The 27,935-nt window shown below is 41.3% G+C and overlaps 1 long non-coding RNA gene across 3 annotated transcripts in view; it reads right to left on the bottom strand.

Moving 5' to 3' along the window:
• Positions 1-5,222: 5,222 nt before the first annotated feature.
• LOC101700428 (uncharacterized) overlaps positions 5,223-27,935 on the bottom strand; it is a 33,034-nt gene continuing 10,321 nt past the window's right edge. For 2 of the 3 annotated variants that reach the window (XR_002397321.2, XR_002397320.2), the window contains one exon: positions 23,306-25,891. This is a non-coding gene — a long non-coding RNA (uncharacterized LOC101700428). Of the gene's footprint in view, positions 9,873-23,305; positions 25,892-27,935 lie in introns of those variants that run through there. The other variant, XR_015448984.1, reaches the window with a different exon arrangement.

Raw genomic sequence — 27,935 nt, 5'->3', positions numbered from 1 at the left:
CGCTGCTTGGATGACCCGCGGAGAGGAGCACTGGACGGAGGCAGGGCTCTACATAAAGCTCTTGACCTGGCTCTGCTTTCCTGGGGAGCCCAGCCTAAATCAGAAACTAATTCCAGAGGGTAATGGTGGTACCAAGGGACTCCAGACAGTAGATGATAGAGGAGGAATTCAGGGCAAAATCAGGTCCTTTCCTTCCTCTCCTGCTTCTATTTTATCTTTCCTCTTTGCATGTTGTTAGGTTGCTACTCATTGAGTTTTCTAGGAATAAGGCTAAAATAAACCTGGAGTGGAAAAGAATGAGATATATTGTAAAGTTTGGACTTCGATTTAGTCATTGGTCTCTTTGGAATTTTGAGAGTCATTGCCATGAATAGTTAAATTTGGAAAGTTTTTCAAAATACTGCTTTTGGAGTGGTTTTCTTAAAATTATCTGATTTGGGATCTATTTCATGTGGTTTCTGTAACATACTGGTATAAGTGTTTTTTTTTTTTTTTTAAACAGTCAATGGAGTTTGGTTTCAAACTGTTTTTAAATCAAATTACTTAGGCAAAATATTTTTGTAACTTTTCATACTATTTAAGAATTTTTAATCTAAACAATTTAAAACTTTTTAGAAATCTATCTGAATACTGAGATTTCTGGAGAAGTTTCACTTTATTTAACTTCAAAGCAATTAGTCAAAATAGCTTGGATGCCAGACAGATTTCAAAGCTGTGCACTTTCAAAGTGGCTCATCTAGATAACAGGCAAAGATATATGAACCGTTTTATTGTCTCAGAATGTTAGTTTCCCATCATATAAATATGAATCTGGGCAATAACTTCACATTATTGCAAAATCAGCTACATATTTTTCAAATTAAAACATCTGTTCAATGTGCAAATGGATTCAAATATTTTCTTTATCAATTATAGGGGAACTATTTTGCAAAACTTTTAACCCAGCCTTCTTTTCCTCCTCCCATAGGATCATGACTATGTGGATTTTGATCATTGGATGTAACCAGCCCTTTGAGGATTTGCTTAGTACTTTTGTATTGTTATTTGTAGTTTTCATGACAATATTTTAAGGTGTATACTGAATTATCCCTTTTAAGAAAGAACATCTAGGCTTAGAAAAGATTTTAAGTAACTTGTCTAAAGTTTTAGGATTATTACAGTGCAGAACTGGTTTAAAGATTCTCTTTGGCCTCATATTTTAAGCTTTCAGTCATGGCACTTCTTTTGCTTTTGGTATTGTTACATATTAGTTATACCGAATAATGGGTACATAGCCGTAACATAGTTTAATCATTTCTACTTTCCCTACCCAGCTCTTCCTTCCTCCTCCCCTTTGTTCCTTTCCTTTTCTCTAACAGCCTCCCTTCTATTTTCATGTTCTCTCTCTCTCTGTCTCTCTCTCTCTCTGTCTCTCTCTCTCTCTCTGATTCCACATATGAGAGAAAACATGCAATATTTGTCTTTCTGAGTCTGGCTTATGAGGATTTCTAGTTCCATCCCTTTCACTGAAAATGACATGATTTTGTTCCTCTTTGTGGCTGAGTAGTATGCCATTGTGTATTTATACTGTATTTTCTTATTCATTCATCCATTGATGGGCACCTAGGCTGTTTGCATACTTAGCTATTGTGAGTTGTGCTGCAATAAACAAGGGTATGCAAGTATCTCCATAGTATGCTGACTACATTTTTGGGGATATATCAAGGAATGGGTAGCTGGATCAAATGGTAGCTCTATTTTTGTTTTGTTTTGTTTTGTTTTTGAGGACTCTTCATACTAGTTTACTATGGAACTTTTGATCTCATGCCCAACTAGTACTCATAACTTTAAAGAATCTTGTCTGTGTATATTTCCTCATTCTATTATTTGTTACCATAAATACTCAACCAAAGAATTGTTATGTATCTGAACTCAGTTGCCAGATAATTCACAAATAATTTACCATTGGTAGCAAAACACTGATATGAGCTACTAATTAGGATAATAAATTTGAGTAGATTTGAGATTATCCTCAAAGTTGCATCAATCCCACACATTTCTATTCCTGTAATTCTTCTTGAGCAGATGACAGTGGGGAAAATGTGCAGTTAGAGAATTAAAAAATCATATAATCCAGATGAAAAAAGCATTTTTTACATTTTCTAGGAGGAGAATGGTCCCTGGTCCAAGACTGAATATTCTTCGTAGGTGTGGCTACTCTCATCTCAGGATAGAGCTAACAAAAAATAATTTGGATGTATGTCACTCAGCTACTTGAGGGACAAAATTTGAACGGGTCAGAGTTGGGAGTTGGTAAAGGGAAATAACACTTTTGCATAGTAGCAGGAGGAACTCACTTTTTATGAGAGAGAGACTGACAAACTGAAAATTATGGAAAAAATAAAATATTTCTTATTATGATTTGACTCCACCCACACTAAAATTGATTTTTGTCTTTGGTATGTGAGTAGATATGTCTGATTTCAACAATTAGGAATTGGACAATAGAGAGAATTATGAGGCTCTACTTTCCATTTGTACACCAATTTTAAGAGCATTCTAGAATAATTATGGGCCATGAGTGGCAGAGGCCAGGGGTGAGTCTTGCTGGTGCTCTTCTCTAATCCTAATTAATCTAACTAAATTTGACTCAGGAGTATTGACTGCGGGGGGAAGTGAGAATAACAGACCCAAAAGTAGAAAATGAGACTGGGAACTGTGGCGCTCCCTGAATTTCTTGTAACAGGACACTTTAGAAAATGATCTGCTCTCTCATCAGTTCATTCCATTTGCCTCAGATAGATCAGGCAAAACATTTTCTGTTCTTAAATTGTACCCTGATGAAAATAATTTGCTAGGAACATATGCATCCTAACTGCTTGTTGGGGCTTATCTACCAATATTAGACAATTTTACCACTGAGTTGGTATAAATCTGTTAAATTAAGTGAAGAATTAAGACAATTATGGTAATAATTTAGCTTTCTAATATAGTTTTCCTTGAAAAATTCATCTAATTAATTTTTTTAGAACTTGAAATTTCTGCACAGTGCTTTGGGTTGTGCTAATTGAGCCATTGCCTGTGAGTGGAAATGCTACTGGCAGGAGGGTGTTGAGATTTCTGTGTAACAGAAAAATTATAATGTAATAAATAAAATGGCTGGCTGCATTTCTACATTCCAGGGGAAGGGCCAATTCAATGCTTTAAATTTTACTGTGTACATTTAATTTAGTGTTAGAAATGGATGGCTTTTCTGTGAAAGAAATCATTTTCCTTAGCCTAGACGAACCTTTAGGATTGGGAAAGGTAAGACCTACCTTGGTTGAATCTGGATGGGCAGCATAAATTGTTCTGAATGTAAAGTCATAAGAACAGGAATTGAGGTGCTGACAGCTGGAGCAGAGCAGAGAATGTCTCCCAAGAGAGACAAGGACACAAAAATGAAGGAAACCGATACATGCTGTTTCCCCCTAGCACAGAATGGTAGACAGATTCTAGCAGAAAGATGGCAAATATGGAGTTTTGGAACTGAATGATTCTATGTATGTTTGTTTCTTTTACTTTTTATAAAGGACTATAAACAATACAAAAATACAAATGCTATAATAGAATCTAGGGTAAATCTAAATTGTTGATCCAGGGCCTGAACTGCCTGTGCTAATTAAACCTTAGGTCCGACTCTTCTGGCTGCATGATCCTGGGAGGTGAGTTTCTTAAATTCTCTTCGCTCATCTTCCCAACTATGACATTAGTACAATGGTGTACCCGCCCTGTGGAGTTGTTGAGGACAGCAACTACATTAACACCTGTAAGGGTTAGAACAATATTTGGCCTAGCATAAGCACTTTATAAGCTTCATATTTATATTATTATTATTATTATTATTATGAAGAAACATTTTAGAGCAGCTTCTCTTAACTCTGCTTTGTCCCTTGGCTGCTACTCTAGTTCTTTGATCCTGTTTGCAATAGACTCGTTAGAGCATTATGTCTGTGTGTCCAATTCATTTCCTCTACTATCTCTCTAATCAATGTTTCTCGAGCTTTCTTTTTACATTATTGTTCCCATAAGAAGGTGTTTTAGATACTTTTTAAACCACCTCTCCCCACTCATGATATTTTAATTCTACAGATTTACTGTCTGTGATGGTTTAACTATGAAGCATTTCCTAAAGACTCATGTAATGAGGGCTTGATCTGCAATGTAGTAATGTTCAGAGGTGAGGCCTACAGCGGTGGCTGCATCATGAGAGTGTAGAGTTCATAGCTCAAAGGCTATCAGGAGGTGTGGCTCAGTTGGAGGAAGTAGGTCACTGGGGGTGTGCCACTGAAGTGTACATCCGGGCCTTGGCCCATCCTCTTTGCCTTGTTCTTGCTCCCTCTGCTTCCTAGCTGCTGTGAGGTGAGCAATTTCTTCTGCCATGATATTTCTGCATTGCCACAGGCCTAAAGCAATGAACAAGCTCACCATGGACTAAAACCTCTGAAACCATGAGCTAAAATAAATCTTTCCTTCTCTAAGGTTTCATGTTTTTTGGGGGGCGGGGCACAGCAATGAAAAGCTGATTAACATACTGTATAAACCATTTATGTATGATCTTTACTGCCAGTCAGATCAGACAGTAATCTGTCTATACTCTCTACCGTAATGATCTCATCTGATATCATATCTTTGAACATTCTGTGTACCAATTTCTCCTGACTTAAGTTTCTACCAAACATCTCTCTTAAATTCCAGACTCATAACTACTTAATGGTTTTATTTTTCCATATACTTATCATTCAGTATAGTTTATTTATTTGTCATTTATGTTGTTTCCCCTTGATGAAATAAAATCTGTGAGGGCAGCAGTTTTTTTCTTTTTTATAGTACCGAGGATTGAACTCTTGGCCTTCACACTGAGTTGCATCTGCAACCCTTTTTAAAATTTTATTTTGAGACAGACTAAATTTCTCAGGCTAGGCTTGAACTTGTGACCTTCCAGTCCTAGCCTTCCAGAGTGCTGGAGTTACAGGCATGCGCCACCATACCTGGTTCTGAGGCAGCATTTTTTATAAGTTCTGTTCACAGATGTATCTCTGGTACCTAGAGCACTCCATTGATAATTGCTAAATGAGTGAGTCTCTCTAGAATTCTTGACTCCATATTTTGTGTAGCTCATGCTTCCAGGGCTATGGATATAAAGACACAAGAGATTAAAATGTAAGCAAATTCTTACATTTTTATTAAACTAATTCTGTTGTTTAAAACCTTCAAAGTCTGCTACATACTTTAGGATACCTCAAAGGGTTGAAGGAATGGGGTGCTTTGTGTGATGAGTGGGGGAGAAGAAAGACCAGACTCAGAGGAAGTGAGTCATGGAACAGAGAGAATTCAATAGAAACATAAAATCAGGATGAAAGGTGGCCGCAGAAATGTTAAGAATCCTCAGAGTTATTGGGCTAATGGTACTGATTCTGATTGCTTCCATTGACTATTCTGTTTGAATGATAAATGAAAGGGCCACTCCCATCCCACTAAGCCCGGGAGACTTGTGCATCTCTGATCTCTGGGCAACAGGTATCTTGATGAGAATCAAAGAGTTGTCCTGAGTCTTCATTTCATTATGCTGATGTAAATATAACCAGGCTCAAGCTCTCAGTTCAGTAGGCTTATATTCTCTATGCTTCCAGGTTTCTGTTCTCTTTTGTGTGTTCTTATGGAGACCATCTAAGTTCTGATGGCTAGGACCAAATGTGTCCCTAAGGTGGGGGAAGATGGGAGATCCTGGGACTGGATTCAATTCTTCAGGATTCTGCTTTGCCAGATCCAGAGACAGCTCCACTTTTTCTTCCTCGCTGAGACAGTGATTGAAAATGCTGGGCCTCAGACTCTAACCACAGGGCTGACCTCCTCGGATTTTACAACAGCAGCACAAGGCTATTTCCTCCTGGCTGAAATGCCTAGGACTGTAGGTCTGGAACATGTATTAGAAGAGTAATGTCTGGGGAGAAAAGAACGATAACATGGAAACACTGACTGCTATGGCAACCCTGAAATAACAAACAACTTCTTTTTATGCTAGCAAAATCAGACAATTTGGCTTTGTGGCAACATTTGGAAGGGAAATAACACACCAGTTAGATCACGTGTTTGGGTTTTTTTTTTTTCTTCTGGGTGGAAGAGATTTGCAAGGGCTTTCACTGGGCAAATGGATGTAATCATTCAAGACCTCATACTCCTCTCTAGACATTTTTTTAAAAAGTCAGAATGTCTGAATTGAAAAGTCAAAATCACCCCACTCCCTTTTCATACTTGCTCTTCCGGGGTAACCACTACTCTAGAAACCATCATAAAATTCCCATGTACACACAAGTGTGTTGCTAATTGGCTTCAGTTTTCTTTGTTTGGTTTGTTCTCGAGTGAGCCTTAGTAGGTGTGACAATTAAAGTGGACAGTCAATGTGATTGGCTCCAGAATTCCCCCAGGGATTAGCAGAGCACACTTCTGGGTGTATCTGGGGGTTATGGAGGCCTGACTCAGGAGGTCTGTATTCTCCCTCAGCCCTGCCTCTCTAGCACTGTTCCGCCATTCATCTTCCTGGCTGCTGTGAACTAAGCAACTTTGCTCTGCCATGCCCTTGTGCATGACTTCAGCCTCGTTGCCAGCCAGCCATGCACTGACTTCCCTTGAAACTGTGAGCCCAATTAAACCTCTCCACCTTTACCATGTGAGTGTTGGGCATTGCATCCCAGAGATGAGAAAGGTGACTTTTACAGTTGGGTATAGTCAACAATTAGTACAATTTTTTTTCTCCATTGCTTAAATGAGCTGTTGTGATTTTCCTTTCTGATCTTTTGAAGGCATCTTGAGTGGTGTTATAGCTTTTTGATTACTATTAGTTAGCAAAAAGTCTTCTCTGGTATAACTAACTCTTCAATTTCTCATCTCCTTCAAGGTTTCTTTCGCAGCCAACACCACCTATACCTCTGAGCCCAGCTTAGTCCTGATATGTTGTCAATGGTGGTATATTCTGTTCTTTCTCACTTCTCACACCCTAATGTCCTTTGTGACTTTTGTTTCACTCCGAGTGGGGCAGATGAAATTGGAAGAAAAGAGCAAAGTCTTGCTTGACTTGTACTGTTGCAATCTGTGTGGCAGAGGCCCCGGTGATGGCTCTTCAGAAAAATTTTCTCTGTACAATTTGAGAAGTTGATTGCCCCCCAGACCTGGCCCCTACCCCTGACAGCATTTGTTGGGGTCTACTTGCCCCCTGGCCTCCCTTTCACAGAGCTCAAGTGTTCCCTTGATTTGGGCAAGAAAGGCACCAGCCTTGAACTCTAGGCACAAGAATCCTATTATTGCCCACTTTTTTCTCTGGCTCTCTGAGTGGGGGAGAACCTAACTATCCACAAGGATATTCCTATCTGGAGCTCAAACAACTCTTCTAGACCTTGTTTTGGGTGACAGGACTCCAGAACTTTGCCTCAATGACCTCAAAGTGGTTTCCAAGGCCTTTGTGGGCTTCTGCCCTGGGTTCATGCAAACCTTAGTGCAGAGGTGCTGCTTCCTGGTCTGTGGCTGGCACTCCTGTGGGTGCTGGAGCAGGAACATGGAGGTAGGAAAGAAAAGGAGGTTTAGTAGAGCCTCATGTATTGAAGAGTATACTCCAAGGATTATGAGATCCTTTACTTGAATTTGGCTTTCCAGGTTGTGATCTTAGCTTCCGAGATCAAGTGCATTCAGGGTGGTGTGACTAAAGATGGCTGTTTTCTAGGTTGTTATGAAGGCATATTTGTCAGGGTAGGAAAATAGAATATGGTTTATTTAGCCTGATTTATACTTTTACTCTATTTAGACATAGGGTCTCCATGTATACCCTTGATGTGGACCTCAGAAGATTAGGGGTGAACATGACTCCCTTCATTGGGAAACTCATGCTGCCTGGACCCACTCTAGCTTGCAAGCACAGGTGGGTCCTGCTGCTGCCTTCCTTCCTTCTCTTCCCCACATCACAGGTAGCTCCAGTCAGGCTCCCACCTTCATGCCTCTCTAGGCTAGAGACAGGCCTTTCGATCTCCCTGTTGTCCATACTTCTCAAACTAGGGCTACAGTTCCGATTCTCCCAGAAGTCTTGTGCTCTAGTCAGTAGCAGCACCAGGTGGTGGCCTTATGAATTATCTTCAGGTTACAGTAAGCTGAAGAGTGAAACATAGTTGCCTTTTAGGGAAACAAGACTTGAAGAGTGGTTTTCTTGGACAGCATCTTCCTCAGTTTGAGGGTAAGTGGGGAGAAACATGGTCATGCTCTTTGCTTCCATGGATTTCCTTCCAAAAGTCTTCTGTGTGTATCTCAACCTTTTCTTATATGACCAGGAAGGGGGGCTAGGAGGTTTGACGGTGAAGGATCCAGTGAGTGGATGAAGCTAGAAGTTGTCTTTAGAATGAGTAGGTGTTTGTCACTTGTTTTCAGCATTGGACAGGTTTATATCTAGACATCCGCTCAAAGCCTCATGTGCTCTCAAGTGAAACTTTTGAATGGTGTTTGGATTATGGGGGTGCTGTAGCAGACTTGCTATTAAGAGGCAAGGTCTGGGCAGAAGAGACAGGTCCTTGGGGGCATGATGGCTGGAAGGGCACATCTCCTTCCCTGGCTCTACCCTTGGCTTTCTGCTCCCTGGTTGCCACGAGGAGAGCAGTTCTCTTATGTCAGATCCTTTACCATGTATTGGAGCCAGCCAAATATGGACTAAAAATGTGAGCCAAAATAAATGTCTTCTCCATTAAGCTGCAGTATCATGTATTATGTCTCAGAAATGTGGAAAGCGACTAAGACAGGGCATTAGCAGAATTCAAAGGCAATAGAAACTTTCTTCGTAAACTGTTCTACGTTCATATAGACTCATTGATACTGCTAAACTTTGCTGTTTTCATTTGGATGACAGATTCTACAGTTTTCTAAAAGCTAAATAATGGTACATGTGGATGCACCATAATTTATTTAACCATTTTCATATTGATGGCTATTCTTAACTTGAGTTTTTTTTGGTACCGGGGATTGAACTCGGGTCCTTGCACTTGTGCAGCAGGTGGCAAAACCACTGAGCTAAATCCCTGGCCCTTGAGTTTTTAATATTACAAGTAATACTGCAATGAATAATCCTTTAATATATATCCTTGTATCATTATATAAATGTTCATAGAACATTTACAAATGTTCTGAGCCAAAGGGTACATATATTTTACATTTTGATAGCACATTTTGTGTTTTGATAGGTGGAACCAAATTACTGTTCAAAAAATTGCAGCAATTTACATTCTTTCTAAAACTATCTGGAAGTGTTCTTTTCCACCAAACATTTGCCTACACTGAATATTATTTAGATAAGCTAATCAAATCTATTCTAATATAATCCATGAAAAATGATCTCATTGCTATTTTAATTTGCATTTCCCAGGTCACTAATGAAGTTGAACATCTTTTCATACATGTACTAGTCATTTGTAATATTGTGAATTGTTTATATCTTTTGATAATTTTTCTTGTTTTATATTTAGAACTTGCTGTGTTCTTTATTCATAATAACTTCTTGACTATAAGATATATTGCAAATATTTTCTGCCATCTGTTATTCTGTAAATACTTTTATGATAAACAGAAAGATGCTTGAAGCCAAAGGATTATTCTATCTTGAGTTGACTTTAAATTATCATCTCTGGAAAACAGTAATGAATAGTATTAGTCAAAGTAGACTAGCTGCTATTAACAAATTTTCCTGACATTTCTGTAGTTGAAATCAGCAAAATACTTTTCACGTTGGCAACAGTCAGTATGGGTGCTCATGGTTAGCTTTTTTTCAATGGTGACTCATGGACACTTGATCTTTTCATCTTGTCCCTCTGTCCTTCTCCATCCTGCTGGCAGATGAGTGGGAGGGGGAGAGAGAGAGAGAGAGAGAGAGAGAGAGAGAGAGAGAGAGAGAGAGAGAGGTTTTCACAGGGTGTTTTATGGTCCAACCATGGAGGAAGGATACATAACTTCCCCTCACATTCTTTTAGCGAGACCAAAATCACATATCAAGAGAAACTAGAGATAAAGCCTACCTATGAATCTACAGGAGAAGGTAAGCACACAGAAGTCTCTCCTGCAGTAAATGGAACAGACTGACATCTATACAAACATACTTAACTTTTCCAAGTCTCACTGTTAGTGGAGGAAGCCTAGTGGTCTGGGCTAGGGCTGTAGGGTGAGGATTTGGGTGAGCCTTGGGAATTTATCTCTTGTAAGGGACAACTGTACTATATAGATTAGGAAAGAGAGAGGGGAAAGACAATGACAGATTGATCTAGAGTTCCTGCCTCCCTGTCCAACATGGGAGGGAGAGAGAAGTAAAGGCCAAGGCTGGTGTTAGAAACAGCAACTGGGATTGCCTTCAAAAAGTGGCACATGCATCTCCAGACAAAGGATACATTTTATCTTGTTATCTTTGGCGGCCATGGCCCTAAGATAGCCCTTCCACACCTCGATCATTGAGACTCTTTCTAAATTCCAAGTCTCTATGTCACCAGGAAGTAGTGCTTCACCATCTGTATGGTCAGCCACCTGCAGGGGTTATCCTGGGGCCTGACTCCTGGTGTCGGAGCCCTGAAAATATTTGGCTAGTTAGAGGAGTGGCCCACACGTATTCACACCTAGACTGATGGTGAAGTGTGCTGGCTCTGTTTTCCCATTCGGGAAATCAAAAGACTGCTCTGAATGACCTTGAACCAGTGAACACATTCTGTGACACAGGACGTTGAAGCCTGTTCTTTTATAAAGAATAAGAACCAAAAAAGGAAGACAGCAATTTTTCTGGGTCTAATAATGTCCTTAAACTTGAGCAAGTTGCTTTTTCTCCCTGGAATTATTTTCCTATCTGAAAATGGTGTTAAGTCAGTGGGGGTTATTTGTCTTTCTATCTTTGACTTCTAGAAATCTAAATACGTGTGAAACCCAAGGGTGCAAGAAAAGGCAGGTATTGTCCCAATGCAATCAGGATGGAATTGCTATTACTGAGTTTATGTATAATCTAGTGGTCTTTACTTCATCCAAGTCTATTCAAAAGAACAGTGGCTTCCTCTTCTAGGAGACATCCTGCTTCCTGTTCTATTCTGGTGGTTTCACCTAACACCTCATCCCAATCTAAACCCTGCCACATATCTGAGTTCTCTTTTTGCCACTGATTGTTTGTTACCCCTTTCAAATAAATACTTTGACTTTAAATTTTGTTTCCTTTACATATTACTGAGGCCCCATTGTCTCTTAAATGGCACCAATCAAAGCTTGTGTTTAAGTTCTGAACCGACCTGCTCTAAGTCCCAAGTATCCCCATGGAGGCAATATTGAACAGTTATTGTGTTCCAAAGCATTTATCCTCGACTTTCTCTATTACCAAACTTTGGAGGTGATAGATGATGATTGAGTGGTCTTTAGCTCTGAAGAACCAAGAATCGGTTAGGTGAGAAAAGGTGACGGCCAAAGGTCTTTCCACTGGCTGGAGACTTGTGGCGGTAATATATGCACAGGTCCTGGGGCTACCTTAGACAGTGCATTCACCCAAGTACTGCTAAGTTTGATAGTCAAGTAGACACTGGCAGAAGCCAATGGGTTTTTGGAGCTAGACAGAGGCTGGAGGAAGTCTTAGTCTTTCAACATTTGTAGATCCAAGATATACCCACCATCACATACACACAAGCATGCACACACATATTAGCCTGTACTGTTAAGGGCCTTATGTAGGGCTGAAGGTATTCCAGGTACTCAAACAGAATGCTGAATCTATTTTTCTTTTCCCAAGAAGCCTCTTTTAATTCAACAACTTGTTAAGTATTACATTAACTAGTTTCTTTGAAATGGTAAGGCACTCTCAGCTAATGTCACTCCCTACTTTGATCAGGCCTTAGTTATTTTCATTATATAAGAGCACATTTGGGAGAGAAAAATGAAGCTTCCACCCAAAGGAATAATTACAAGAGAGAAGCTGACATATGTGCAGAGATAATTTTCTGGCAGAAGTTTTAATTCAAAGAACTCACCCTGGACCATGGCAACTTGAGGAGAGGGTCCCTGTTTTATTTACCATTGGTTTTGGTGGGTAATGGCTGGCAATATCCAGAATGAATGGGTAAATCTGGGTTACCACTAGATATCCATAATGGATGATTCCTGGGGCTGAGAAGCCACTCGAGATGAGTGAAGACTCAGTGCTCACCCCACAATTTGGCAATACTGTTTTGTTTTGTTGTGCTTCTCTGAATCTTACCCTGTTACTCACTTTTCTGTTGGATGTGGTTTTTGAGATCAATTTCCACTCCTAGATGTAAATTATTATTTCTGATTGCTGTATAACATGTCATTATCTATTCACAACAAACTCCTTAGACACAGGCATCTAAGTTGCCTCCAACAAGTCCAGTTCCTATCTACCACCTCCCTCAAAAGTACATCTATGTAGTTGTTTTCTTCAAAGATGTAATCTTAAGCAGGACATGGTGGTGGACACCTATAATTTCAGAGCTCTGAGAGGCTGAAGCAGTAGGATTACAAGGTTGAGCCCAGCCTGGGCAACTTAGACCCAGGCTCAAAATAAATATAAAAAGTTTAAAAAGAGCTGGTGATGTAGCTCAGTGTGAAGGCACTGGATTCAATCCTCAGTATTAAAAAAAAAGCAATTTGTTTTTACTTGTTTAGTGTTTACTCAAATGATTTCAAGTATTAACTCACTGCCTTCTTAACTAGTTTCTAAGTTCCCCTCAGGTAAATAATAATAGATTCCAACTCCTAGGGTAGTTGTGGGTATAAATGAGATCATGTGGATAATGTACTTAGCACATTATCTGGCAAACAGGAAATTCTCACTAGATGGTATAAACTCTCCAGAGCCTAAAACACATTAGGACTTTAATAAATACCAATTATAGTAATGAATGTTTGATTACCTCTGGTGATCTGGGGTCTACTTCCCCATAAAGCTAGGTCTCGGAACACTTGAAACATGAGGTATTCAGGAGATAGTAATTACAATAGTCACCATTAATCCTCCCAAATTATTCCCCTTTTACAGATGATGAAACTGAAATTCAGAGAGGTTATGCACCTTGCTCATGATCATTCAGCACTGTTGGTGGCAGAATTGGGACTCAAACCCCAGATTAACTCCAAAGCTTCTGTTTTTAGCTATTCTGCTAGATTGTCACCTGGGGGAAGTATGCTCAAATGATTGCTATTTCAGCAACAACAGTTCTTGCTTTCTCTTGGTGTGGATAATAAAGAATTTAAGATTCAATTAATGTTTACTGAGACCTAATGTGTACCAAGCTCTGCCAAAACTATTTTTAGGGTTGAATTGTGCAAGCCTTCTTTAGGTGTATGTATCTGTAAGCACATGGCTTGGTCAGTAGAACCAAGGCTAGATTCTGTCCACCACTTGTCCCCTAGCTTATGCCCATATATGCAGTATACAAATTTCCCAGGTGTATTTGGTGCCTTGGGAACTTGCTGTGTCATGGGATCTAACTCTTCACAACAGTCCCACTGGACAAGTACAATTCCATTTCACAGAGGAAGATTGAGTTGTGACATTTCCAAGGCTACCCAGGTCTCAAGGTACAGATCCAATGTTCCAATTGGAATCTTGACTTCAAATCCAGAGATGAGATAAATATAAAACAGAGTGGTTTAGTGAGGTTGCATTGGAGAGAAAGCTGGCCTGGACTTCAGGAATCATTTGATAAAACCTACTCTTATGACTCTTGCTTTGATGCAGCCATCTTTCTGTGGAAGGATGGATGTGGTCCCTCATCAGCACTGCAGAGAAACAGGTTCCCAGTAGGGGAAGCCATCTGGTGAGAAAGTACTAGTGGCTTGGGGCTGTGGAATGTACATGCCTGAAAGATGTTATGAGCTCCTGGAAGAGGCAGGGTTTCAGATTCTGCGCACGTACTCTGTTTCTTTTGCACAAGGGCCTAGTAAGTACACCTGTATTTGCAGTGGGCACATGTTCCACCCAGGGCCAGGAGATCCTTCCAGAGACAGAGTGGAGTGGGACAGGCTGTTGGTGCTGTGGTTAGGATGCTGGGCTCCAGGGAAAGCCAGGCTGAAGTTACCATCTGGCTTGGGACTGGTCTGCAAACTTCTTGCTTTCCCCAACTCTGCCTTTATTCTTCTATGACTTTTCTAGCCCTTTAAAACTGAGTTTATGATGTCCTTACAAAGTCCTGAGTTTAGAATATCATATAAAGCATTGGGGGTTTTTTGTTGGTTAAAAGCATGTACATTTGGATGTGCTATTCTCAATCTACTTTTTGTAGTATTTCTTCCCTCTAATACTGGGGACACTTCTCCCTCAAAATGCTGAGCTAGATGCTAGAAACAGTGTGATAATGTTTCCTACTTCAGGGAGTTTACATGTAAAGGGAAGAAGACTAAGAAACAAGCATTTATAATGTGGTATGTGGGCTAAAATAGGCACTCACACACTTTGGGGGGAATCAGAGAAGACTTCGTAGAGGGGGAGTGATGCCTAACTTATGTCCTGAAGGATGAGTAAAAAGTGGGGTGAGAAGAGTTTCAAGAGGAAGGAGTAGGCTGTGCAGAGGTTCAGGGCAGTCAAATCAGTTTGAGAAAAAGAAAGGCTGGGGGCAATAGATTTTCAGGGATTTTTAGCTATGTTAATGTACTTGGACATGAGCCTGTGGACAGTAGGGGGCCTGGAGGATTTGGATGGAAGGATTAAGCTCCTATGCAGTTGAGAAGCAAAGATCATCTGGTCCTGTGGAAAAAGGAGAAGGAGTTGGGTGGTGGCAGGAGGGAGACCAGTTGTAAAGCCGAGATGTAAGATTGCTTGAGCAAACCCACAACCACTGCCCACCTGTGCCCATTAGGAGAGCATCCCTCTCCTTCTATCCTAGAGTAGCTGGGCCAAGCTTGTCTCCCTGTGGAGATTCTCTGGACCCTGTTGGAAGAGAGGATCTGGCTCCAAGACCTCCACACCTCCCCTCTCTTTCTCTCAAGATATGCAGGGAATTATTTAAGGACACCCCATTCCCAAGGACGTGCAAATGCCTGATGCTCAAGTCTCTCTTACAATGTGATATAGCATTTGCTCACCCACACTCTCCCTTATAGTTTCAACCACCTCTAGGTTACTTATAATACCTCATACAATGTAAATGCCATTTAAATTGTTATACTGCATTATTTGGGGCACAATAATAAGGAAAAATTTTGTATATGCTCAAACCTCCCAAATGTTTTTAATCTGAAGTTGACTGAATTGAAGGATTCAGAACCATAGATGTAGAGGCCATTGTACCCTTTTCCTCCTCCATTAATCTTTCCTTCCAACATCCCAATAGCCTCCAGACCCCTCACCACATATTTCATCCTGTGCCCTTTCATTTCCCTTCGGATTCCCCCCTAATCTGCTTGTGACCTCCTCACAGCAGATGAGAGATATATCTGTAGGCTTCTTGGCTGCGGAGTCAAGTCTTGTTTCTGACTCAGGTCTGATGCTCTCCCTGAGCTCACAGGGCAGAGGCAATAGCTCCACCTTGGCCTTGGGTAGGACAGAGAGGGTAGTAAGGAGCTCTGGTCGTCGAAAGGTCTTTATGTTGACTGGAGGGAGGAAAGAGGAATACTTCCGGTCCCCTCCATCAGTAGTCTGCCCTATCCCCTGTCTCAGTGCTTCTTAACCCTGGCCCACCTACAACCACGCTGGGGCCCTTGTCTGGTCTCTACCCCTACAGATTCTGATTTGATTGGATTGTCATGGAAAGAATCCAGGCCTCCTTGGTTTTAAAATCTGCCCTGATCATTGTAATGTGTAGCCAGGATGGAGAACCACAGGACTCAGAGATACACTGATGTGAGGGGCAGGGCCTCTGACCAGGAGTCCCAGCTCCAGAAGTTTACCTTGGACAAATCATAGCTTTTTCTGGGTGCACTGTGGACAAATGATGGTTTCTTTGAGCATCATCTCCTTATTCTTCTGTGAAATTCTGAGGTTAATAACACCTATCCCTTAAGGTGGTTAATGGGTCACTAAAGGCATACATTTGCGTTGCCTGGAACATAGTGCCTGCTATAATTTGGATGTGGACCATCCCCAAAGGCCCAAGTATTGAAGCTTGGGCCCCAGCTTTGGTCCTAATGGAAGGTGGTGAAAACTTTAAGAGGTGGGGCCTAGTGGGAGGTATTAAGCCATTGGGGTTACAGTAATGAGGTAGTGGGACTGGATCCCCTCCCCTTCTCCATCTCTCTCTTTTGCTCCTGCCTCTCTGGTGAACAGGATTCCTCTACTTCGGACACCCTTCGTGATGTTCTGCCTTACCACAAGCCCAAAGCAATCGAGAGTGACCATAGGCTAAAACCTCTAAAACAATGAGCCAAAAGAAACCCTTCATCTTTTAAGTTGCTTATCTCAGGTATTTATTAAGCTAATGGAAAGCAGACTAACACAGTGCCCTATGACGCATACTGGATGGTTATTTTTCTTTTGTTCTTTTGAGACAGGGTTCACTATATAGCCCAGACTGGCCTTAAACTCACCATTCTCCTGCCTTAGCCTCTCCAGTGCTAGGATTGCACAGGCTTATGGTGCCATAGCTGGCATGTTTCTTCTGCATTGGCCTTCCAAGTAGGCTCTGTCCTACCTCCTCAGTTCCCTTTCCTCGGCCAACTGCTTCAGTCTGAGTAAGATGACTGGATTGCTAACACTCATCTGTGAGAGGAGACGGATTGAATGAGGGAGAAGGTGCAGGGTTAAAATTTTTACAAAATGATTAAATGGGGTAAGTTTGCCCCCAGCACCTCCCTGCTTCCCACTTCCTCTTCCTGTGCCTAAGGTTTGGAGACAGGAGGTGAGGCCAGCAGGCATACTTCAGTACCAAATGTGCAGCTCCAGGGAGGATGAGAAAGAATTCTTCTGGAGATGTTTTCTCCTTTAATAAATGGCTTCAGTACCATTATGAAATAAGACTTTCCACAGCTTTCCTGCTAGAGTATGTTCCATCCGTCTCCAGGCAGCTGCATGGTTCCTGGAGACCTGTGTGGGCTCATCCTTACATTCACTACTGCTTTTCTTCTCACTGTGTCTAGGTCTCATTAAGGAGGCCAATGGAAGGGGGATAAATGAGTCCTCCTATCACAGTCAGCTCTGCAGAGAAGTCTGTCCCTGCTTCCTGGTATTGCAAATGTGTTTTGCTGGGCACAGTAGAAATGTCAGTGGAAAATGGCAAACTGGTAACTATTAATCTACTACCTTTGACTGCACGAACCAGACTTGTGGTTATATATCAAAATCTAGAACCAACCAGAAATATATTTGCAGTAAATAAACCCTTCAGTATAGTGGAATTTGCCCTCTGAGGAGAGTTAGAAGGAATTGGGGAGGGGATAGAGAAATAGAAGGCAAAGGAAAGGTTAGAAGTAAGGGTAGAGGACACAGGAAGATCATGCAAACTTTGGGAAACTGGTGAAGACAGGAGGAAAAGAGAGAAGAAGGAACAGAAACAAGAACAGAACAAACTGACAGCAACAGAAAAACCAGAAACTGTATTCTCGCTCCTATAAAAATAAGAACAATTGAGAAAAATCAGGACAAAAACAGGAACAAGAAAAGCAAGGAATGAAGGAGAAAAAGTCCCATTCAAGGCGTATCTCTGTTGTCCCCAGTGGACAACGTGGGTAGTGCACAAATGTGTGTCGACTGATCTCAGTGAGTCAGCTGTAGTCCACTGAAATTCAGGCTGGTTTCTGGCTGTGAGGCTGGAAGTGAGCTTCCTGACCTCCTTTGGGTTTGAACTCTGCACGATTCTATTGCAGGTTCGAGCCACCCTTCCCCCAAAACAAGTCTGGATTCCGTAGGAGGTGTTGACCCCAACAAGTCATCAACTGCTGCAGTCTGCTGCGCCTTTACTGAGGTGACTCTGCTCTCTCAGTGGGCTTCAATTCTCAAAAAGCCTTGGAGAGGCCTTCTCTCAGCTGCTCACCACTGTGCCAATTCCTGGGCTCAGAATAATGGCATCTGGATCCCTACACTGTGCTGCTGTCACAACTGGCCTCTGGCTGGGGCCTGGGCACCCTTTCCTATGGTGTCTGGGTGGGCCTCTGGCTGGGGCCTGCGTGCCTGCGCTGCTGTTGTCCTGGCGTGCCTTTGGCTGGGGCCTTTGCACCAGAGCCGCTGGTGTCTGGGCAGGCTCACTGGAGGAAAGCTAGCCTTCTTAATAAATAGTGCTGGAAAAATTGGGTTTCAACTTGCCAAAGACTAAAACTAGACCTATATCTCTCACCATGCACTAAACTAAAATCAAAATGGATTAAAGATCTACATATTAAAATAGAAATGCTGAACTGGCTGGAACAGAGGTTAGGTAGAACTCTTGAAGACATTGGTGTAGGAAAAGATTTCATGAACAAAACCTCCAGTTGCACATAAACTAGCACAAAGAACCAACAACTGGGATCTCATCTTATTAAAAAGCTTCTGCACAGCAAGAGAAACCACCAATGGAGTGAAGAGACAGCCCTCAATGTGGGAAAAAATTTTTTACCAGCTTTTCCTCAGACAGAGTTCTACTGTCTAGAATCTATAAAGAACTTAAAAAAATCAGACTTCCCAAATTTAAAGACCCAATCCAAAAATGGGGATCTGAAATGAACAGACATTTCTCAGACAAAGAAGTAGAAACAGCAAATAAACATATGAAAAAATGTTCAACATCGCTGGTCCTTTGAGAGATGCAAATAAAAACAACACTGAGATTCCACCTCACTCAAGAAAGAATGGCTGCTATCATGAAATCAACCAATAACAAATGCTGGCAGGGCTGTGGGGAAAAAGGAATCCTTCTCAAATGTTAGTGGAAGTGTAGACTGGTGAAACCACTGTGGAAATCAGTATGGAGACACCTCAAAAAACTAGAATTAGAGGTCCCATTTGACCTAGCTATTCCTTTGCTGGGTATCTTCCCCAAAGAATTAAAAGAATCATACCACAGCAATATATATGCTCACTCACATTTATAGCGGCACAGTTCATAATAACTAAAGCTTGGAAACAGCCCAATTTCCCATCAACTGGTGACTGGATAAAGAAGATTTTTTAAAAAAAAATAAAATGGAGTACTACTCAGCCATAAGGAATAAGAAACTAGAGACATTTATAGCTAAATGGATGCACATTGAGGCAATACTTCTAAGTGAAATAAATAGGACACACATGTGTAAATACTGAATAGTTTCTCTATTGTGAGAAACTGAAAGTGTAAATGAGGATCAAGAGATATAATAGACAATGTGAAATAGGAAGCAAATGTCCAAAGGGGAAGAGGAAGGGGAAGGAGAAGAGGAAGGGGTAGGGAAAGGAAGGAAGGGAAAGGAATAGGTATGAGAAAAGGAAAAAATGGAAACAAAGTTTTTGTAACTTGGGAGGAGTGGAGGGGTTGAAGGGAGGGCAGGGGAATGGAGAAAAATAAGAACCAAGATATGTCATGTAAAGGTGCATATTAATGATGAATATCATTATATTGTATATCTAAAATGTACCAATAAATTTAATGAATTAAAAAAATGACAACAATTCAAAATCCAAACAAAAAAATGTTAAGGGAGGATACAAACGTCAATGCAAACTCATCACCTCCCCAGGAAAGGTAGCTTACAGCACACTCCTTATATTGAAAAGAACTGTGTATCTCTTGCAGATGATTTGGGGCTTGATATGATGGATCACAGTACTCTGGGACTGCTGAGACTGCATTCAGAGAGAAGCTAAGGGAACCAACTGAAGGTCAGTGGGAGAAGCCCAAGCTCTCACTGCAGTCACCACGACAGAATTCTAACCCAAAGGATCTTGCATTGGCTCTTCTTAAATACTAGCTCTCCATTAAGATAGAAAACAAGCAGCAGTTTCAAAGATGAGCCCTAAATGGATTAAGCCAAAGAATCTAACAGCAATTCAATTTCTTAAAGTTAATGCTGTTTAGAGAATAAGCAGTACAATTATCCCAAAGAATTTTTTAAATGGTGTGATAGCACCTGGGAATTCTGTGCTCTGAATCGCTTAATTGAACAAACATCAGCTGTCCTCATCCATTTATCCTGTTTCACTACTAATACATTACAAGGGCAGACCTTCCAAATTATAGTCACTGATTGGTGATTGAACTGCTTCTCACCCGTGGAACTTTATGTAGCATGAACTCGGGCAGATAGCTGCCTGGATTTAATTGTGTGTCCTGGTGAATTGAATGACCGATTCATTATATAAAGAAGCTGTATCGCAAAATTAAAAACTATCATAGCTTCTTATTAATTATTAATAATTATAAAAATTACTATGGCTTCAACATTAATTTTTATTGTTTCCATTAAACTTTATTTAACAATGGTGAATCACTTCTCCTTAGATGACCTGGCAACACAGAGAGTGAGATGAAATATATCAGTGCTTAACACAGTGTCAAACATTTAGCAAGCAGACAAGAAAATGATAATCTTCATTTAATCACAGGGACATTGTAAGTTTTCCCAAAAGACAAAATAATTTGAAAAAAACTTAGTTTTCCCAAAAGAAGAATAAAGAAGGCTAGCCTAGTGGCTATTCTGATTATCTAGGAATCACAGTATCCATGAAGTTCAGGTTGAACCGTTTGCATTGGTGTTTTTGGTTGGCTTTGCCCTTCCCTGAATGAATAATATTAGCAGCCAATACTCCAGCTATTATTATATATATTAATGCTAGTAGTAAGAATGGTAGGGCTGATCACAGTTATAGTTGGCAACAGTTATTTATGCTTGTCCAAAATCCCAGCTGCCTGCTTTTGGTTACAGATTTTCCTTTGGATAACTACTCCTTCCCATTGTATCTCGTCTTGTTTGAGAAGTCAGAGTGTATGCCTCCCTCTGGAGAGTGATACAAAGATGATACCTGGTGGAACTGGTTTGTTCTGATAGCAGCACCTTGACGATAACATTAATTCCTATCTGGGGAACTTTTGTTCCTTGGAGAAGCTTGGCCATTCAACTTGCTCTCTATTCCGTCAGCTATCAAAGATCTACCCAATAAACTTTATTTTTTCATAAGTTAACTAGAAGTGATTTGCTTTGCTTAGTAGTCAAAGCACACTAAATAATAATACTTGGGAAGTAACATTAGAGTATCTGCGATTGTCATGGTTGTCATTTTCAATGTCACAGTTGTACTATCATTTATTTCCTATTTATTTTGTTCTTGGGGTATTGTAGACATTCTTTAATTGAATCCTCCTAATGATCCATCCTATGAGGTACCAAACACATACTATTATTGCCCTGTTTTGCTGATGAGAAAACTATGGCTCGGAGAGATTAACTAATTTGCCTGTGGCTAGTTAATGATGGAGCCAAGATTTGAACATAGCATCTCTAACTGTGGTACTTACACTCCTGGTCACTTAAGAGCTTGTCAGCTAAATGGATTGATGGGATGAGCCTGGCAACATGCTAACCCCTTTACATCCATTGCCTTGAGCTCAGATTCTACCCATACAGATGAGGGAGGAAGCACGCTCAGGTTTGTTAAATACTTTATGCAAGGTCACTCAGTGACTAACATTCTCAGCAGAGCCATACAGCTGAAAAAGGTCTGAGTCTGTCAGGAGAGGGATGAAGAAAACAAAAGGCTCTGGTCTGCCTAGACTTAACCTCACTCACTTTATAGAACAAAAGAATCTTTAAAAGATGTGGAGAATCAGGCTTCCTTTGGAAGGTTCCCAGGAGGCTTCAGCAGAAAAGGAAAACTTCATTGTACTAAGATAACTTTGAAACCCTCAGATCTAGGCTTATCCTTTTCCTTTTTCTTCTTTTTTTGAGAATTCCAGGCATGATTAGATCATGCTCTGCACTTGAGTTGGCCAAGGGCTCTTGGTGACCTTACAAGAACATCTTAAAAGGATCAATCTATTTGTTTTACACTGAGATAATGGAAAATAAAGCTACCCCTGCTCCTCTGCAGAAGACCTGGCTTGCCAAGCTGGTTTTCATAACATACTTTTACAGTTGATTTATCTTCCCTGAAAAGTGAGACTTAAAGATTAAAAAAATGAAGAAGCACTTGTAGTGCTTGTGCCAGAAACAACAATGAAGGCCAAGAGTGTCATTGTAGACCCCGTTATGAGACTAGGCAGCAGATGTCTTTCCAGACATGGGAACAAAGACCCCAAATTCCAGTGAGTTTGGAGAAACTCCCCGAGCATATTTTTTAGGGCTTTGTTAAGAAATGGATGATTAGAAGGCACATCTGTGGCTGCTGTTTGGCCTTCACCATCACTACTGAGTTCCACCATCATGGGTCCCAATCTCCAAATTCCTGGGTCAAATGGGGGTTAAAATTGGGACTTTGTACCCATGAGGTAGATAGGGTCATTTTGAGAGGAGTTGCTAGAGGATGCTAATGGAGTGGTATGAAAAGTAACAAAGGAAATTTCAGAAGAGCATGTGATTTTTGCCTGTTTGTGGAAGTTATTTTTATGTGGAAACAATTTTTCTCCCAACTTTAGAACCATTGAAGGAAGCATTTCTCATTGATTTAATGTATCTGTGCATCATATTCTCTCCTATAAAATGGGAGTGAGCTAGTAGTGTCTAACTCAGGTAGGTGGAAGAATACATGAGATAATGCATCCACCATGTCTGGCATAGGCCAATAAATGGTAGGTTCTTATTTTCATTACCCAACTCCTAGATGCTTCTATGCTGAGTAACTCTAGGTCTCCATCTTTGCCCATTGGTCTGTCTTCAGGGTTTAAGTTTATCTCTAAATCATTTCCTGGACTAGCATTTTATTACCTGAGTCTGTGCCTCTCATAGGTAAAGAAACTGAAGCTCAGAGAAGTTAAGTGAATTGTTCAAATTCACACAGTTAACAAATTTAATTTGGTTGCTACACTTATGTATTAGTTAGCTATTGCTGCATAACAAACTACCCTAAAATATAGCATCTTTTTTTTTTCGGTACCGGGGATCGAAATTGGGACCTTGTGCTTGCAAGGCAGGCACAGCTCCACTGAGCTAAATTCCCGGCCCCTAAAGTATAGCATCTTGGCCAGGTGTAATAGCACACACCTATGATCCCATTTAATTGTGAGGCAGAGCAGGAGGATTGCAAGTCCAAGTCCTGTGTGAGCAACTTAGTGAGATCTTGTTTCAAAATAAAAATAAATAAACAATAAATAAATAAATAAATAAAGGGCTGGGGGTATGACTCAATAGTAGAGCACCCCTGAGTTTAATCATTCCTAGTACCATATATGTACATACACACACACACACACACACACACACACACACACACACACACGGTGGCAACAAATATGTAGTATTTCACATGGATTTTGAGGCTCAGGGATCTAGGAGTGGCTTTTTGTTCAGCATCTCTTATGAGTTTAGAGTTAAGTTGTTGGGTAGAGCTGTTGTTTCTGAAGACTTGAAAGGGGCTTCACAATCCATTTCCAAGATGGTTCGGAAAGGCACCAGAACATGCCTCCCTGAACAGTCCACTTCGGCAGAAGAATTATTTTGAGCCAAAAGCAACGGGAGCAGAAGCAGAGAGATATAAGAAGAACCTAAGAGAGATACAAGAAGAACCTGCCTAAAAGTAGAACATGAATTTGCAAAAGTGTCCCCTATTTCCTGTCTACCAAGGAAAGACAGAAGTTTACCAGCAGAGACAACCCTAGACTGTTCATCAGCCAGAGGAATCTCCATAGCAAACATTACTGACTAGCGCTTATCTCCCATTAGCTCTGCCATATATTAAGCATCCCACAATTTGCTGCCCCTTGGGAGCTCACAGTCCTTCCCCTTTGCCTTGCCATTTCTCTACAGTGTACTGTTGTTTTGAGATGTATGGGCCCCAACTTCTCACCACTCCTTTGAGTTGCTCTTCACTGGGAGCTCCCATGTGGATGCCCCATGCACATATTACTAAACTTCAGTTTTGTTCTTGTTCATCTGTCTTTTTGCTACTCTTAATTTGCAAGGCTCCAGCCAGGGAATCTTTTCTCACAGCTGCTGTCAGGTGGCTTCAGTTCTTGGCCACATGACTGTCTCCACAGGGTTGCTCAGAACATGAGGTCCCTCAGCATGCATGACTCCAGAGGGGTCCCAGATGGAGGTGGCACTGCCTTTCAAAGCCTAACTTCAGAAGTGTTGTGCTGTCATCCCCTGCCCCCCTGTCTCTGGTCACACAGACCAGCCCTGAACACTGAGAGGGAACCATGCAAATTTGTGCCTGGCAGGGGTGGAGATCATGGGACACCATCTTGAGGCAGGTGACCACACCTTCTTATGTTAAAGACAGAGCCCTTCACCTGCTCAGACCCCTGCTTACCTCATCAGCCTCCACCCAGAAAGTACTCCCTGTTGATCATAGCTCCAGTTTACTTCTATCTGTTTTCAGTTCCTTGCATATACCATGTTCCTTTCAAGCATTCCTTCCATTGATAGCTAAAGTATCATCCATTGTCTCATCAATTCCTCTTCACCCCATGAGGTGTAGCTCTGGTAACACTTCCTCCAGGAGGCCTTCTTGATCCCCTAAACTGAGTTGGCTTCTGGTTGCATGTGCAGTATTGGTAATTAAGTGGTCACCAATTGAAGGTATATTTCTCTTACAGGACTTGGTCTTTCCAAGTTGCCAGCAAGAAGCACCAATCAAAAAGGCAAGCTCAGATTCCAGGTCTCCTCAGATTTTTGGGTTCAGACTCTTAATAACCACTTTCTATTCCTTATTCCTAGAGGGAAGAAAATAGCTGTAACTGTGCCTTGTCCTTATACAAGACTCTTTTCATTTGTTCTAAAAACAGAATCATGTGGATTTTCCAGACTTATCATCCAGCCTATATTTTTGCTTCCAGCCACCCTACACTGAAAGCACTTTCTTTACAGTATATTATTTTATTTCTTCATCAATTTGATTGTTTGGACAGCAAGCACAGAGTTTTGAAAGACATCAGCAAAACTGTCACAGGTTTCCTTTGGTGATTAAGACCTGCTTCTAGGAAACATTGTGGGGAAGAGTTGGAGAAGAGAATTCTTATATTTACCTGGTATTGTGGTTTGGCATAAGAATGAGCTACTTGGGCTAAAACTCTTATTTAAGTCCTCTTGTCTTTCATGCAATGTGTATATATATCCATATATAGATATAAATACTCACATATGCACATATTATTTTGATTTATTTGCTGTGATGATGTAAATTATAAGATCGTATTTATGTATGTATGGATGTACTATATATATGTTATGGGGCTTAGGAATGTCTTAGCTGAGCCTAAAATGGAACTCACATCTGTAGAAGTGGTGGGGACCATCAGGAGGTGGTTTTTAGGGAAGTGCCCCCACCCTTAGCTGGAAGGAACAAGGAGGTGGGAATGTGGAGGGGAACCTGAACTCAGCCTTGCATTGCATTTGAGTCCTGTACAAAGGAGGCTCTGAGGGGGCAGGAGAACTATTTGTAGCCTAGATTCTGTGATCCTTGAGGGTACAAGTGGGGCTTCTTGCTGGTGTGGATGACCCCATGTTGGGGCAAGGGATGATTTCCTCTTAGGACCACAGCTCCCTGTTGACATCTGAGGACCAGCAGCTGCAAAATAGGAGTAGGTAGCCCCTCACTCTGGACACTGGTGCCCTTTGTGTTGACACTGGTATGCCATCTGGGAGCATCAATTCTGAGCTCTTGGAGGATTTAGGTACAGGAAATGTAGGGGAGTTGGGTGGGAGAAGATAAAATATTAATGGCTTCCATGTGTTTACGGTGATTAATTGGTTGATGCACATCTGGGAGACACCTCCAGGAGACACCAGGAACCAAGAGACTGAGATCTCATGGGGTGCTGTTGTTCTCCAGGACCTGAGGAGAGAGAGTCATTGGTATGTGGGAATGGCTGTGACATGTGACTGGTTTCTGTACATAGATTTGAGAAATCTGAAAAGTCATGCTGTACAGAGCATAAGTCCACTGAGTTTAGAGGCTTAGAAGACTTTAAAGCTCAATGGTCCAACCCTTCACTTTCCACAAAGGAAATCAGAATCCAGAGAGAAAGGCTGGTTTTCCCACGGTAGGCAGCTGAGATGGAAATCTGAGTCCTGGCCTTGGTGATCTTAGTAGTCAAGGGAGTTTAGGAAACTTACAAGACATCCAAATATATGGTGAATGTTTAAATTTTAAAAAATAATTGCAATAAAAGACACATTGCTATTTATCCCCCCAAATACTTCCCCTCATTTTGCACATACTTATCTCATTGTTCTTGCACTTCCCAAAGCAGTTCTGGAAGTCTTCTTTCATGAATGTCTTTTAGGAGGTGTAATAAAAAATACATTGAATTAGCTTCTAAGTGCTATCCAGTAGAAAGCAGGGTCATAAAAACCGTATGGTATGTTCTCATCCACCTTATCCACGGGATCTGGAATTATGCAACTTCTGGCTCTTCTCTAAAGTTAAATGGCCACAAAAGGTAAGATTTTTGAATCAATTCAGAACACTGAGGCAGCCACATAGTGCAAGTAAAGACAATCACCAAAGAGGAGTTCCAGAACTGCTTCAGAAAGTGGCAAGAATGATGGGGCTAAGTATATTCAAAGCAAGGGGGAGTGTTTTGAGGGGGAATTAATGACAACGTGTCTTTTACTGTAATAAAAACTTTAAAGTGTAAATATTCACCCTATTTTTCAATCATATCCAATACATGTATCACTCACTGATAACTCCTTAAGACCACTGAGACCTGGAAGGTGGATTGATGCTACAGACAAGGAGAGTATCCATGCAGTGTGACTGGAAAGACAGAAGAAAGCCAGCCTACCTGAGATCCCTTCCCTGATGGCATATCCTGGACTCAGGAATTTTTTTCCATCAAAGTTTTCTTTTGGACTGAAACTGTATTTAACAAAGGTGCTTTGAATGGAGCAATTATCCATAGCAAAAACAACTCCTGAGGAACTGGGCTTCACACATAAGCCTGGGAAAGGGAAGGGTTGCAGATGAGACTGAAGTCTGCAGCACTAGCAGAAATGCCATTAACTTTGAGTGATGGAAGGGCCTAGGGGAGGCCCATAGGGTTGCCAAGAAAAGGGAGCAGATGCTAAAATGGGGAAGGAGTGGAAGTGGAGAATAATGGAATAATGGCCCACTTCCCAATGTACCCTGGAGGTCCCCAGTGTATTCTTTTGCCTCCTCCAGGCAGGTTTCTTGGTTTCAAATGGTCTGATGTGCATCAGTTGTAAGGAGATGGCAAGAGATGAGAAGAGGGAGCCAAAGAGAAGGAAAAAGGGAACAAGGCATAAGGAAGGGAGAAAGGGGAGGAGGAGGAGGAGGAGGAGGAGGAGGAGAGAGAAATATGTGAGGGAAAATGAGAAACAAACACATACACAGAAAGAGATGTGTAGAGAGATCCATAAAGAGAAGGAGCAGACAAGGGCAGTAAATTGCTTCCAGAGTGTAAGGAACCGAGTACACCCACTTTAAGACCTCTGGGGCCACTGTTTAACAGCATCCCGCCTCCTGGCTGCAAGTGAGCCTCACACCTGACTCCCAAGAGGGCTTCTTGCCTCTAGAAACCGGCATGATGAATGGGCCCCTCTGGGCTCCTGGCCAGACAGCCATCTCCCACCTACCACGTGAGCCTGACCCTGAGTTGCCCTCCTCTGCATGCATGGTCTAGCAGGTGGATTTGAATGTCTAATGATCACAGACACCTGTGTTTCCCTGAAGCACTTTCCATGATGATGGAAAACAGACCCAGGCTATACCCAAGAGAAAGGAGCCAGTGGAGGAAATATGAGAGACGGACTTGTTGGAGGCATGAAATCTCGCTGAAAGTGTGGACCCTGTTAGATTTCATTAAGTATTTACATTTCCCTGGCTGCCTTCCACTAGTTACCTGCCCAGAAAC

This window comes from Heterocephalus glaber, unplaced genomic scaffold, assembly GCF_053883595.1.
Source record: "Heterocephalus glaber isolate CG9 unplaced genomic scaffold, H.glaber_assembly_v1.0 deba00000594, whole genome shotgun sequence".
In the NCBI taxonomy this organism is placed as follows: Eukaryota; Metazoa; Chordata; class Mammalia; order Rodentia; family Bathyergidae; genus Heterocephalus; species Heterocephalus glaber.
The sequence above is the reverse complement of the archived record's forward strand: the minus strand, read 5'-3'. Positions and strand labels throughout refer to the sequence as shown.